The sequence below is a fragment of the Papilio machaon genome, chromosome 12 (assembly GCF_912999745.1).
Source record: "Papilio machaon chromosome 12, ilPapMach1.1, whole genome shotgun sequence".
Classification (NCBI taxonomy): Eukaryota; Metazoa; Arthropoda; class Insecta; order Lepidoptera; family Papilionidae; genus Papilio; species Papilio machaon.
In genome coordinates, this window is record NC_059997.1 from 1,904,192 (window position 1) to 1,918,904 (window position 14,713).

The window sequence follows — 14,713 nt, forward strand, 5'->3', positions numbered from 1 at the left end:
AACTTACTTCGTGTAATAAAAGTTTCTGAGTGCAATGAATTGTTCGTTCATTTACGTTTCAGAAAATGTATATGTTCCTATTTCCACTAAATGTTTTGAGAACCTTAAGGACTTACACTTAAAACAATCTTTACTACTGATGAAAAAAAATATTTGAATTCTATTACAATAAAATAAAAGACCACATCCAAGATAACACCCAATTAATTTATGTAATATCTTCTACGAAATAAAGTCTTTATAAGGTAAGGCATTACTTAAAATAACCTTCACATGTGGTCTAATTCATTCAAACGTATGCAACTATGAATTCGAAATGCAAAGACAAGTTTTTGATTGCTTACACCATGGCCTAGTTCCGAGTCCCATTCGTAAGGAATTCAAAAGAAAAAATGTTCGTAGTTCTAAATAGATTTCATACCGTGATAAGTTTATGTCACAAATATTGTTGACGCGGGATTTATCACTGTTAATTTGCAGTTCTTCTGGTGTTAAGGATGTCCATGGACGTCGATCATCAACTTATTGTTACCGAAACTCGTTTGTCCCCTTCTTTTACAAAAAAAAAAAAAAAGTATGCATTACTTAAATTTAACTTAAAGTATTTATAAATGTAAACGGAATATATTGAATGTTGTCTGGACGGTAAGGTGGTTACCTATTTGGATGTATTTCCCAAGGGTATACTATAAACACAATAGGCAATACGGACAGCAGGGGAAAGTAGAATGCATTATAGCGGTGTGCGTGTTGGGGGCCTAACTTTTGAGTCTGCAACGCTGTTTGTTTTGGTTATATAGCAAAAATTGTTTATTGTTTACTTGACTTGTATCATAAATTTGAAAGACAGTGGGAGATAATGTTTTTTTAGTTATTAATCAAAATTACATACCTAATTTTTAAGTTTAAACTTAGCTTAAACTAAGTTTGAGGTATGGATAGGACATTACCATCCATCGTATTTTGTCACCTGATAAGCAAAATTCCGGAAGTTTACAGAGTAATAACTAATAAGCTAACTATTATAAAATATAGCGAACTAAACCGATGTAATATTGATATTTAAGTCAATGTATCATAAATTTATTTATAGTTCCACTAAAAAATTAAAACTAAGACGCAAACATTTTTTTTATAAATAATTGAGAACTATGGAAATCGTACCCCACTCCGTTTGAAAGCTCAACTTACGACAAAATGCCACAGTCTAGTCGCAAGAACCAAATTCATGCAGTAGCTTCATGGGGGCATGGAGGCCGATGACTTAAAAAATACATTATTGTCTGTCCTCTTTACTCAAGCATCTATACTCTTCCGTAAATCGAAATCAAAGCTCGTAGGGTTTGAAACGGAGTGAAGTTCGAGAATATCTCGCATTCGAGTGAAGTAGTGCGCAGGTCGGAGTACGTTCAGAAGACTAATTCATAGGACGAAGCGATTAAGTTGTGTGCTTTTTATTGTTAGTAAAAATTATAATCCTCTTGATTAGGAATGGAAATATGATTTAAGTAGTAAAAGTGCTATTTTTAGAGATTTTTCATTGTCACAAGTGATGAAATAGTTGAAAGAAAAACCGTTTTTCATCTGTGGAGATGACAGATTTTGTGTCGCCTTTCGAACAAGAAACATGAAAACTTTGATATTATGTATGTACCGAACGTGCCTGCATATGGCGGACGCTCAGTTTGTGTTTATGTCAATAAGAAACTGATTTACGTTTGCGCGGGTGTGGATTTATAAAATATCTAAATAATGATGTGTTAGTGGAACCTGTGAATTGTGTGATTTTTTGTGATAATGATTTATGCCTTTGGACTTGCCAGAAATTTGGAATCTTCGCGGGACTTATAAAGGCAGGTATTTTTTTAGTGTTTAAAAGGGAATAGAAGTTAAAACATGCTTTATAATGTTTTTAATATATTGTAGAACTTTGCTGCATTATATACTCAAACAATGTTCTTATAAAACACACAATTGCATAGGTTTTTACTCGAGATAAAATCTACGATAACCTATTACCAGATGATTACTTTTTATAAGTTTATAACATTTTTCTGCAATAAACTAAAATTATTTCGATTGTTTTGATGGCGATAATAAATAAATGTGGATGTTTAAAAGAAATCAACATTTCCCTGACCATAATTCACTAAAGTTTTATCATATTTGTTAAGTTGAATGGGCCTAATTAATTTGTTATAATTAAACGATCCTAGTTATACAGAAACTGAATGGTTATGCGACGATATTCAAAACAATTTATCGTTGTTATTGTAATGGTGACTTACAAATGTAAAGGACAAAAAGTTCAGTTATAAAAGTTATGATTACAAGTGTATGCATAATTAGTATTTAAACAGACTTTGAATTAATACTGTAACAAAACTTTGAGAAAACTGTTATCTAAACTAAGACAGCTGTTATAAATATTAAACTTCTTTACCCACAAGTTGTATTGATAATAAATAAACAATCACAATTAACTGTAAAAATAAACAAAGTGAGTTCTTCTATAACATTGATACCATCCTGGGAACAATGTTTAGACATATGTGTATACCACATTAAGGGCATGTGTTCAGACATCTGACTTCATCTCTTCTATTTAGGAGTCCTTATTGTATGTTAATAATGTTCCCAGAAATTATTAAGATTCCTTAACAAGATTTTTTACAAGTAATTTATGCTTTTTTGACATGCTTTTAATTAATAGGCACTTACATCTGGTGACCATTTGTAGAAAAAAAAATGTTATAAATCTATGAATGATGGCTTTTCTTTTTGATAAATAATGCTTTTAACTTACTTTTTTTTTTGAACATGTGTACTTTATACAGCTGTTTGTTGCTATTGTTTTTATACAGCTCTTAGCATTTGAATTAACCATTGATATTAATTGTGTTGTTCATAAAAAAGTGGATAAAGATGTTTTTATTTATGAAATGATTAGCTGATGCTCAGGACTCTGTCCACACGTCATTAAAAAAAAAACTTAATTAATAGCCTACATGTTCTTACAGACTATGTTCTACATCTATGTTAAATATTATAAAGATCAATCAAGCTGTTCTAGAGATACCTTCGAATAAACATTTATCCATCCATCCATCTAAACATTTGCATTTATAATATGAGTAAAAAGTAAGATAGATACTAGATGAATTGTAAGGAAATTGCTTGCAAATTTTCATTTTGTGATAGTTTGAATTCACAATGATTTTCTTTTAACATGATTGATTTCTGTGTTGTTTGAATCTGTTAATTTACATTATTTATTTATTAGGGTTATGTATAAGATCTCATAAGCTGTTTACAAGCATTTTAGAGTACATTTAAATTTTATTTTACACCTTCACTGTGTCCAGAATCCAAGTTTCTCGTATATTAAATATTATCACAAGACACATCCATTGTGTTGCATCTGACTACAGTGTTGGAACACAATGCTTTATAACTCAATTATCTGCAAATTATGAAGCTTTCATTTGCTTACCATAGTCTGTGAAACTCGGTTTGAGTCACATTATGTTCTTAAAAACATTTAAATAATATACTGTTAGGGACATACTTCAGAAAAACAAAATTTACTGCTTTATAGGAATTGTATAATAAAAAGCCCATAATTACATTTTCTACATTTGTGGACTTGATGAAGGAGAGAACAAATAGGAAGGGGAATTATCCTCTTTCTGTACATACTCCGTCTATTAAAGGAAATGAAAAGTATTCCAGTGAATAAAGGCAGCTTGCTCATTTGCCATCTTATAATGTAAAAAAATACAAAATCTTAAATAAGGATCTCCCTTAGTGACTATTACAAATTCTTTGTGTGATCGTCTATTTGTGAAAAGTGTAGAATGGGTCAAAACTATGGGAAATTAGGAAGTAGTAAACTCCATGTACTCATCTAGGCAATGTCTGTACACTTATTTATGACATCAGTAACTTGTCCCTTTATCTCATATTTGTGCTACTCCTTATAGATAATTAAATATGCTCTGGACTGAGGTCAATGAACTTATTTAGTAATAATGTCTGGCGCACTTTTGTTGTACTAAATGCAGCGGTTTTTTGTTGGTTTGTATTTAATTCTTTACTTTGCATATTGGTAAGAGTAATTTTTTTTCTGTAGCAACAATTTTTTTTTAATTTCTTATGCTGACTGCCAGCGTTAAAAACTAGCTTGTCTAGCAAACAAAAATTATATTTATTTTCGTGAACGATAAGGAAGACTGACTGACTTGGTGACACTTTCCTTAAACGCCGGTAATAAATCTGCAGTTCCTCTCTTGTGCATGCCCAAGAGCGAGCAAGTGTTTTATCATCATCTTCAGCCTTTGTCTGCCCACTGCTGGACATATGCCGTCCTCAATGCCTTCCACAGTATGCGGTTCTCCGCCGTTGTCGTTTGTGGGCAATCAAATAAAAAAAAACATTTGAAACGTGTTTAGTAGGTATGTTTCAACTATTGGTTAATGACACACAATTAAGCTTTCAACCTATTTTAGTACTAACTAACTCGAAACCTTTTTAAAGCTCGCTCCAAAGTTGCTCTCTGAAAAAAGTTAATCCTGAATAAGAAGTTTTGCAACACGAAGTTTAATGCCATTTCTGTGAGTGATTTTCTCTTCCAATTTAAATTCGAATCGGTGTGGAGCGAAAATCGGAAATTTTGCTTCGAAATATACAAATAGCAACAACTTTATGATGAACCAGATACATTTTATATGTATACTTAATCTTACTAATATTATAAATGCGAAGCTTTGGATAGATGAATGGATATTAGAAGGTATCACCAGAACGGCTGTGTGGATCTCGCTGAATTTGGCATAGAAGTTTGGAAGAATACATAGGTTATTTCCGCGCGTACGGAGTCACGAACGACAGCTAGTGATCCTATAATTGTATAAAAGCCCGTGCAGACTAGAGACTTTTTGTTGCCCGATAGTTTGATCGTGCTCTTTATCAATATGAGCTTGTATGGAGGTGCGCACATTACACCGATTTGGCCGACTAAAAAGTTGAATGGCACGATTGTCTTCAAACTAAAAAAATCGCGTCTGCCGACTACTTGATCAGTCAGACTTAGTCGGTTGACTGGACGATTTAATTCTAATGCTGCGTGCCTTGGTACGGTATACGTGCGTGTTATTAAAATTGTAATAATTATAAAGTGAATAAAGCTATAAATATCGTTATCTTATGAAATTTAAAATCAATCTTCGGTTCTTTTTGAATCGTCCGTAGTTATTTAGTATACTATTAGATTCTTACATCAATGTGTAGGGTATCAGTCACTGACTATGTGCGGAAAACGTTGATATGAGTGACCTTAAACAACTTTATAAAACATATTTATTGGTTTTATTGGTAAATCAACATCAGCTGCTAATATAGAGATTACATTAATTTTATTAATATCATTTATAAAACATAAATCACATAATTGTCAATATTGACGCGACTTTATCAACAACGGAAATCTTATATATAATGTCACAATGTTAGTTACCGTACTCTTCCGAAATGGCTTTACCGATTTTTACCAAATTTTATATGCGTATTCAGTAGGTCTGAGAATCGGCTACTATCTTTTTTTCATACCCCTATTAAGTTTTTTTTAACAGCGGCCGGAGGGAGACGCGGGCGACAGCTAGTATTTTAATAATAAACTTCATTACTTATAACTTAGGCGACCGCTCTCTTCAAAAATCGGAAAGCAAACAAAAATTATTTCAAAACGGTCGGCCGATTGTTTCTCTAGTGTGAGCATCCACAACCAACTCGACTATTTAGTCTTGCCAGTGTGCGCAGTTCAGTCCGATCAAAATATCGGGCGATAATAATGTTTAGTCTGCGCGGGCTCTTAAAATTACTTTCATGTCGTAACATAACTTTAAGTGTGAGTTTCCACTGTTGAAACGATTGTCACATATTGTCATACATCTATCTTAGGGGCACTCAAATATTGTTTAACCTTGTCTTTTCATTATACTCTTAAGTTACACTCAATCTCGTAAGTTTATAGTAACTTTTTTAAATTGCTATGTTAGCCATCGAGCCGTGATCATAAAAATAACAAGGGAATACATAACGCCAAATGTCTTTTATGGAGTTATGGTCTGATGCGCGGCAGACAGAATTTTAGTACACACGTATGAAGTTTTTGCTGAGTAAGTGGATAATAGTGAATAATATATTTCACTAGCTGTCGCCCGCGACTCCGTCCGCGCGCAGTTAAAAAAAAATGAAAAATAGATGTTGGCCGATTCTCAGACCTACTGAATATGCTCACAAAATTTCATGAGAATCGGTCAAGCCGTTTCGGAGGAGTACGGTGACGAAAACTGTGACACGAGAATTTTATATATTAGATTAAGAATAAACTCAAGATTAAATTAGTCTTTTTTCTGTGAAACGTTGGATTAAGGATTTAAATTAAAAAATCCCCTCAATGTCCGTAATTGTCCTTGCCTTCATTGTTTGATCACGACAATGGGTCGTGTTGGCGGTCTAATGGGTGATTTGATTCCGACACTGTTGGGTTAACTCGACGAAATTACACTACCTGAGGCCGCGATCAATTATTAAACCTCTTTTAGTGTGTTACAAGACTAACATGTATAGTATTTACTATTTCCATACATGGCGCGTGTGTAGTAAAAATACTTATCATGGCAAAACATTTATAGGAATAACAAAATGGCTGATTTTTTTAGAGCCACTCACATCTTATGGCCTAACGATAAACTAAACCCTCGTCAGATTATGTAGTAAGTTCATTGTATGACCGATAACAAATGCTATCTCTACGAAGATTTGATAACATAAGATGTTATTTTAGTAGGTACTGTTAAAAAAAAAATACAATTCTCAAATATGACATGAAAAGTTACTGGATGTAACGAATGTACAGTTCTTTTGGAATATCTTGGCGGCCTAACGTCATCAGCGCTTTACGCAGTGCCCTTTCCCCGCATACCGCTACGCCCCGCTACACCTAAATTGTGTTCTGCGCATCGACTAGCGCGAAGAGCCGCCAAGATATCCGAAAAGTACTGTACCGATATTAGTAAATCTTACCATTACATTTCTTTGTACAATTAGTATCGGTTTGGTTCTAAAGTATCTACATTAATTTTATTACATTACCGTAGTAGAATAATTTATTACTTTCAATTTTATGTGTGTTTCTTGTATATCTTTGTGTGTTATAGGATGTTCTATACCTTATTTACCAAGCCTTTTTTTGCCTTGATAATGTCTTTTTAAGTCTAAGAATAGATTTACCGTAAAGGGAAGTAAGCGAGCGGCTAGTTAGTGCTCGAAGGCCGACAAAAACATAATATAGGAGAGAGCTAGAGTCGCCTTTCTGAGCTGGGTCAGGTCGCTCGGGTTATCGCGCGATTCCTCTTATAAGTACCTGTTTATTTACGTTAAGTAAAACATAACCATTTTTATTGCAAAATAGATAAGATAAATTTATATTTCATTTATTAAAATTATTATTTTACTAGCTGTCGCCCGCGATTCCGTCCGCGCGGCTTCAAAAAAATCAAGTAGCCTATGTGTTCTTCCAATTCCTATGTTCCGGAGATATCTTCAAACATGCAACCATCCATTTAAAAATTCGCATTTATGGTGGGCTCATAGCTGTGATGAGCTTGGGGATATCTAGTCTATTTTTAAAAGAGTTTATCGATGGAGCTTTCACTACATTCCTCAGGAGTTCGTTCCAAGCCGTGACTACTTTGTTAGGCAAGAAATTATACAATGTGTGGCTGAGGGTTCCCAAAGTTTTAAATGATGACCCACGTAGGCGTTCATTACATTTTGACTGGACACACGTACTAATTATTGAGGATTTTATAGATTTCAATTAACATTCCACTTTGTCACGCTGTTCTAGTGTAAAGGATTTCATAAATGAGGCGCTGTTCATAAATGTATTAGATCAGGTCGCAGTTAAACTCAGAATATAACAGTGGGCCATTACTGACGACACTCATCACTATAATTCACTTTTAAAAAAAAAGAAAATGTTTTACACAAGTGTTTCGGCAATGTTTGGTTCAATAATCTATCAAGTGGATTATTTTTAAACAATCATTTTGTCGGAATTCCCCTAAATATTTTATAATAAATGAGTAATATAAATTGAAATACAATTTATGGCGTTCATTTTATCATCAGATCACAATTCATATTGTGAGAGAAATATTCACACATCTGTTAACTGCCATGTGTGGCTTCAAATATGCCTTGCCCTATATACTCTAATAACTAATTTTAGAATCATATAGTATAAAGTTTTTTATATCCTAAATAAATCAGTTTAATGTTTAAACCTTTTTATTACTCAGTTGGTGCCAGTTAGTTGATTAATGTTGAATATATCTGTACAGTGGACAGTTTTTAATTCAACGTATTTTCTACGAGGGATTTTTATAAATACTTAACTTTGTGTCTAAAAATTAAACGTCCATTTTATTAAGTTATTATTATTATTTATTCATTACGTTATTTTTTTTATTAGTTATTATTTCTATTAAATATGTTAAGCGTTACTCACACTGCCATGGAATATACTAAGATAATATGTAATAGGATACTATTTCTAAGTTTAATATCTGTTAGAATTATAATATTTCAGATCAGTGGTCAAAAGTACTAGTATTGGAATCCAATACCAAAAATATCACCTTAAACATAAGTATAGATAGAACATTCTTTTTTCAAATTTTTCACGACCCGACCACCAGAGCAGGAAATGAAGAGGTCACATGCTCATTCAGTTACCTGCTAACATTATCGATTAGCGAATGGCCGAAAATCGAGGATTCTCGACGCTCTTTGACCGCTGTGAATTTAAACTACTGCTATAGGTTAATGTTTATATAATTAAATAAAACTTGTTAAATAATTAAATTTAGATTTTATGAAACAGAATAGCCATTTTTCGTAACATGCCAGAAAAATCTCGAAAGCTAGAGATTTGCATGCAATCATTTTCATATTTGCCTACGGATCGTTGTCCCTCTTTTTCCTGATTCACTGCAGAAGCTAGTTTGTGGGAACTTATATTTTTTATTACCCGACTGACAAGTGGATAATGATTTTTACGTGTTTGTAAGTTTTTTTTACTGTTTTATGTATTTAATTTAATTTCTGACGAATTAGAGCTTAAACGATTGGTCGGTTTTTTATTAGTGACATGCCATCTGATGAGTATTCTTCCCCGGAGTGTCATAGAGTATATCTTACATCGGTATAAAACACATACATGTGGTGTTAAAAAAAAATAGTGGAAAAAAAGAAAAAAAAACGAATATGCCTTAAGTTGATGTAAAAAGATATTACCTGACTTAAAAGTTAAACTGATTAAAGGAATAATTTTTATTTCATACGCTAATATGACTATATTTTACTTCTTCCATTTAAACTAGCCGGCGCCTACGACTTTAAAAAAAAACCTAATTTAAACTTATTTCAGCGAGATCCATGCAACCGTTCTGGGGATACCTTCTAACAAACATAGTAAGATTTAATGTACAATGGCGGAAATTCCCGGTGTTCCACTTAACGAAAATATGCCTTGCACCGTGCAACGAAACAAACTCCGCCCCCTTTTTACGGATAGCCAATGAGTTAGCAATGAGTTGCGCAAGCGACTGGATAATAGTAAAAACAATCAGTTGCGTACTGCTCTGCATCCCTGCGTGTTGTTACTGCCGCTGTCTTTGTTATGCGTTTTAAGTTTTACGACCTCTGCTTGTTTTTTGGACTTTTGTGATTTGTGCCTATTAGTGACCTCTGCTTGTTTTCCGGACTGATAGATCGCCTTACGTTTACCTGTGCTAGAACCCTGGACTTTATTTGTAATCATTTAACATAATGCCGCGTAATCTTCTTGCTGAAGAAAGAGAACAAATCATCGTTTTGCATCGGGAAGGTTTCAACATCTCTCAAATAGCGGATGAACTTAATGTTGCAGTAAGTAATATGTTTTTATAGACAATGAAACGTAATTGATTAGTTATAAATATGTAACTCAAAACTTTTGAATAAATAAGAACTGTATTTATTACTTTGATTCATTATAGGTTTTTTTTTTTTTGATTAGCGTTATTACTTTGAACACGTTTATATCTGCTTGCCACTTAGTGTTCTCTGATTGTTACAAGTTGTAGTTCAAAAACTAAAAACTACATGTTTTTGAATATGCCATTTTAGACTATATACTATATGTTTTTGGAAATAATGTAATAATAGATTGATAATATCGATTTTTAATTAAAAGCCATAATATCAGCAATTCCGTAAGTTCGTAATGTAAAGATTACACAGCGTAAATATTTCAAATTTATATGTGTATACAAATATATTTATAACCTTAGGTTTAGCTTAACCCAAGGTAAATTATAACCGGCAACGCAAGGTAAATTAAAACATCTTAAAAGAAAAAAATATCACAAACCACATTGACTTTTTTATATACTTAAACACTTCTTATCTAAAACTATTTTTTAGCCTAGACTTAATAACAAGACCTTTCTCTATTGTCTTATAATGGCTAAATATACAAATATCTGTTAATTTAGTTAACTTATTAAATCAATTTATAAACATATTATCTAAACTAAAAATCAGATGCAACAATTAGAATTACAGATATATTACGCTACATATGTTTTAATTTTAATTTTTCTGTCTTTCGTTTAATATAAAAGTTATTTTACAGAGAGCTACAGTACGCCGGTGGGTGGAGCGCTACGAGAACGAAGGCTCGCTGTTAGATCGAGTACGAATCATGCCGTTGCGTGTTGTGCAGCAGCCCCAAATAAATCAGATGTTGCAACACTACTCCGAGCAGCCCTTCACTGCTACAAAAGTTTTTGCTCAAAAATTTGAGTGCTCGGTAAAAACCATTCGCAATCATCTACACAGAAACGGTGTCCATAATAGGACACCAGCTAAAAAAATTGCATTAACAGAAGAGCATCGCACCGCAAGACTACGTTTCGCTAGAGAGTTTAGAGATTTCGATTTTTCAAACGCCATATTTTCTGACGAAAAATGTTTTAAGTCCAATCAATGTGGACGTCAGAATTTATGGCGAGCAAATAATACAAGGTATGCTCCTCAAAATGTAATTTCAAATACCCAGTCGGGCAGAATAACAGTAAATATGTGGGGTTGGATGAGTTCCGCGGGACCCGGGGAGCTAGTTTTTATACCCGGGCGATCAAATGGCCACGTATACCGAGAGATTTTACAAGACGTAATGTTACCAACAGTGCGCACGGTGTATCCCGTCGAAGATTTTCCTGCAATTAACTTCATACAAGATAATTGTCCGATACATCGTGCGCGCGTGGTCAGGGACTGGTTTGAGTCTCATAGCGAAGTTCAAACGATTTCGTGGCCATCAAAGTCGCCGGATCTCAACCCTATTGAAAATTTGTGGGCGCTCATGGTCCAAAAGTGGGACAGTAGAAATGAGCGCTGCAAAGAAGAGCTAGTAGCCCACTGTGAAAAAATTTGGGAATCATTTAGAGGATCAGACTTATGTCAAAACATAGTCCTCTCTATGCGAGATAGGTGCGATGCCGTCATAGCTGCGAATGGTGGACCGACTAAATATTAGAAACATACGTATAACATAGGAGTCGTATGTTTCTAATATTTATATAAAATGTACTCGTATATTAGTATAAAATATTTTTATTTCAATTTTATTTATATAGATTCATGTTATAATTTATTTCAATGTTAATGTTAAGAACGTAAACATTGTGTAAAAACGATGTCAACCCAATACACTTTATAATTATTAACCATATTTATTATATAATAAAATGAATGAAATACGAATAAGCTTTTTATTTAAATCTAAATAAAGAAAACCTTAAAGGCCTTACCATTACCATTACTAACAAACTTAGTATGTAGTAACAGTTAAGCTTAATCATATGTCAACCTTTTATACTTTGACTCTTTGCTCGATCTTTAGCTTAAGTTCATCTTTAACTTTGGTCCGAAATTTTGTCCGCAGGGAATTGAGAAAAAAAGGTTGTTATTAAATTCTACATCTAGGCGGAATTTAATCGAGTTTCTTTAAGATATCTTTTGTAAATATCCATCCATCCATCCCAAAACTTTTTTAATTGAATGAATGAATTAGTGAGATTAAAGAATTAATTATTTTTGTTTTATTTTTATACTTAAAAATATGTATTTAATAAATTAAAGTATAAACGCGATGATGCGAATCACAGGATATCAATATTAATATTGTAATTTGCGCGCACATCTCTTAGCGTAAGTGTTCATTTTTTTACAACTAAACTAGTTGGAACATTTTTTGTGAATTCTAAAATCCCCCGGACAGATGGTAATTACAATTATTATTCTTATTGTTTAGGCTTAGCGCACCTGAGCGGCATTACGGGTGCTTCATTTTAAAATTGTTTATTGTTTTACGATAGCAGTTAGGACAAAACAACCGCACAAAAAATAAAAATCTCTTACAACTTCTTGTATACTTTTAATTTTATTCAGAATCATAACAAGTTGACAAACAACTACAGTTTATACTTTTTACAGATATTGACATGTTCTTAAATATTGTTTATCTTTTTTATATTTCCAGTTTTCGCAGCACATGTATGAAACACCTATTATGGCTATAGTTTGCACATTATCAAAGATTTTTATAATGTGCTGAAGACGCTGAATCAATGTTACTCACATTTTATGTATCATTCTTCAAAAACAACCTTTCTTTCCTCTTTAAAATGTTAATATTAAAGTAGAAATAAATGATTTGAAAAATAATTATATTTTTTACTTAACCAGGAGTCAATACCATAGTTTACTCACTGAAAATTTATAAACGCTTGCATTTATAGTTACAGTAAAATCTCACTATAATGATTTTTTTAATACTGAAATATATTTATATTAACTATTCAATGTTTACTTGGCATGCAATATTCATACATTGGCAACCCGGCACGTCTATTTTATTTTATTCCTTGAATCGGTTGCACTTGGTAAAAAGCCGCCTCAACAGGTGCAAGTAGTAAATGCTTCTACAGTAAACAATGATACAAGCATGCCGCAGCAATAACAAGATAGTAATCTTTTGTTATTGCTGCGTCATTCTTCGAAAATTTTGCAAATATTTTTCTAAATAGTAATTTAGACTGTCATAAACTGCAAATAGCAAAATATTTTTCTTCGAACACCTATAATATTTTTTGTAGTCTATCCCGTAACAAAAACATCATAATCCGATCCGTATTCTAATGATCACACAGCCGTATAAAACATAATTTGTTGCATCTGCTACCAAGGAGAAATGTTTCTTTGTAAAAGATTTTATTATCATTCAGCGGATTCGGCTGATCAGACACGATAGGCGGGTTTTAAGATAAAGGGTAACTGTCGTGATATCTAAATTGCAACATAAGTGCAATGTTAGAACAAAGTAAATGGGACTTTCTACGCGGAACGGAGAATCAAAAAAGATTCTCTTATATCATATCATATATTTTTCAATGTTATAGTATGGTATACATATCTTGGTTAAAGTAATCATTAAACATATTTTATTAATGACTTAAGACATTTTGAAAATATGTATCACCTTTTGATAGGCATGCGCTAATCATGGGCGATTATCAAGTCGTGAAATTATAAATTTAAATTATAAAGCTGCTGCGAGAGCGCTTATTATGATTTTGGTATTAATTGTTAGCGTGACAACATCAACAAGTGAGACGGCTCGATCAGTGAAATACCACAACCACACAGAAAAGAGTCTCTAAGTATGATTTTTTATTATATACTCGAATACTATCATTCCTTAACAAAATCAAACATATTCAAGTTTATTTTATAGCGTCTATTTAATGTTTTAAGCTCGTCGTTTCATTCGACATGACACATGTTATGTCACTAAAAATAATATAATTTAATTGAACTCAAATAAATTTATTAAATCAGGTTAAATTTTAAATCATAATTATGTTTCCAAGAAAGATAACACAAGGTAAATTATACAATATTATGTTGCTAAAATTATAAATATTTATTGTTATTTATAATTCTAAAACATACTTTAATTTTTTTAATTTATAATTATCATATGACTAAGTAAATATTGGTAGAAAAAAAATTAAAACTTCCGATGATTTACGTTGTTTATTTTAAAACAGAATAATTTTAAAATGAATTAATGGAGTCCGAAGTAACGCTGCTTTCGTTTCGAACGACAACAAAGAAAATAATATTTTTATTGAGTCTATTGTTACAACGCTGACCATTCACAGACCGTGTTCGAACATTAGAGTTAAAGGCTGCACCCTATTGGTTATTGTTTCCGCGTCGTAGTCTCAATGCGTACGAAACGTTTAAACGACTATAGCCCTAGAGGTGGAACACCGGGAAGGTTCGCGATTGTACCTAGTTCAAGTTGAACAAAGTTGACTAAGCATTCACTGGATTTTGTATTTTACTTTTACAATTAGTTGTAATGAACTAAATGCCATAAATTTTGTAATAAACTTACACTCAAATCACCATTTTAGCAACGCTTTCTGTCATTTGAAGACTGATAATTTTGATTATTTTTATCGCTTTGTTTTTATTTTATACCATTTTTACCTTATACTAAAAAAATACTTTTTTAATACATTGAATAATA

At 32.4% G+C, this 14,713-nt stretch overlaps 1 protein-coding gene across 5 annotated transcripts in view; it reads left to right on the top strand.

The window, feature by feature from the left end:
- Nucleotides 1-1,661: 1,661 nt before the first annotated feature.
- The window catches only part of LOC106713714 (tyrosine-protein phosphatase Lar), a 294,107-nt gene continuing 281,055 nt past the window's right edge, over nucleotides 1,662-14,713 (top strand). For all 5 annotated transcript variants that reach the window (XM_045680203.1, XM_045680206.1, XM_045680204.1 and 2 more), the window contains exon 1: nucleotides 1,662-1,853. The gene's annotated coding sequence lies outside the window, so the exon portion shown is untranslated. The remainder of the gene's footprint in view (nucleotides 1,854-14,713) is intronic.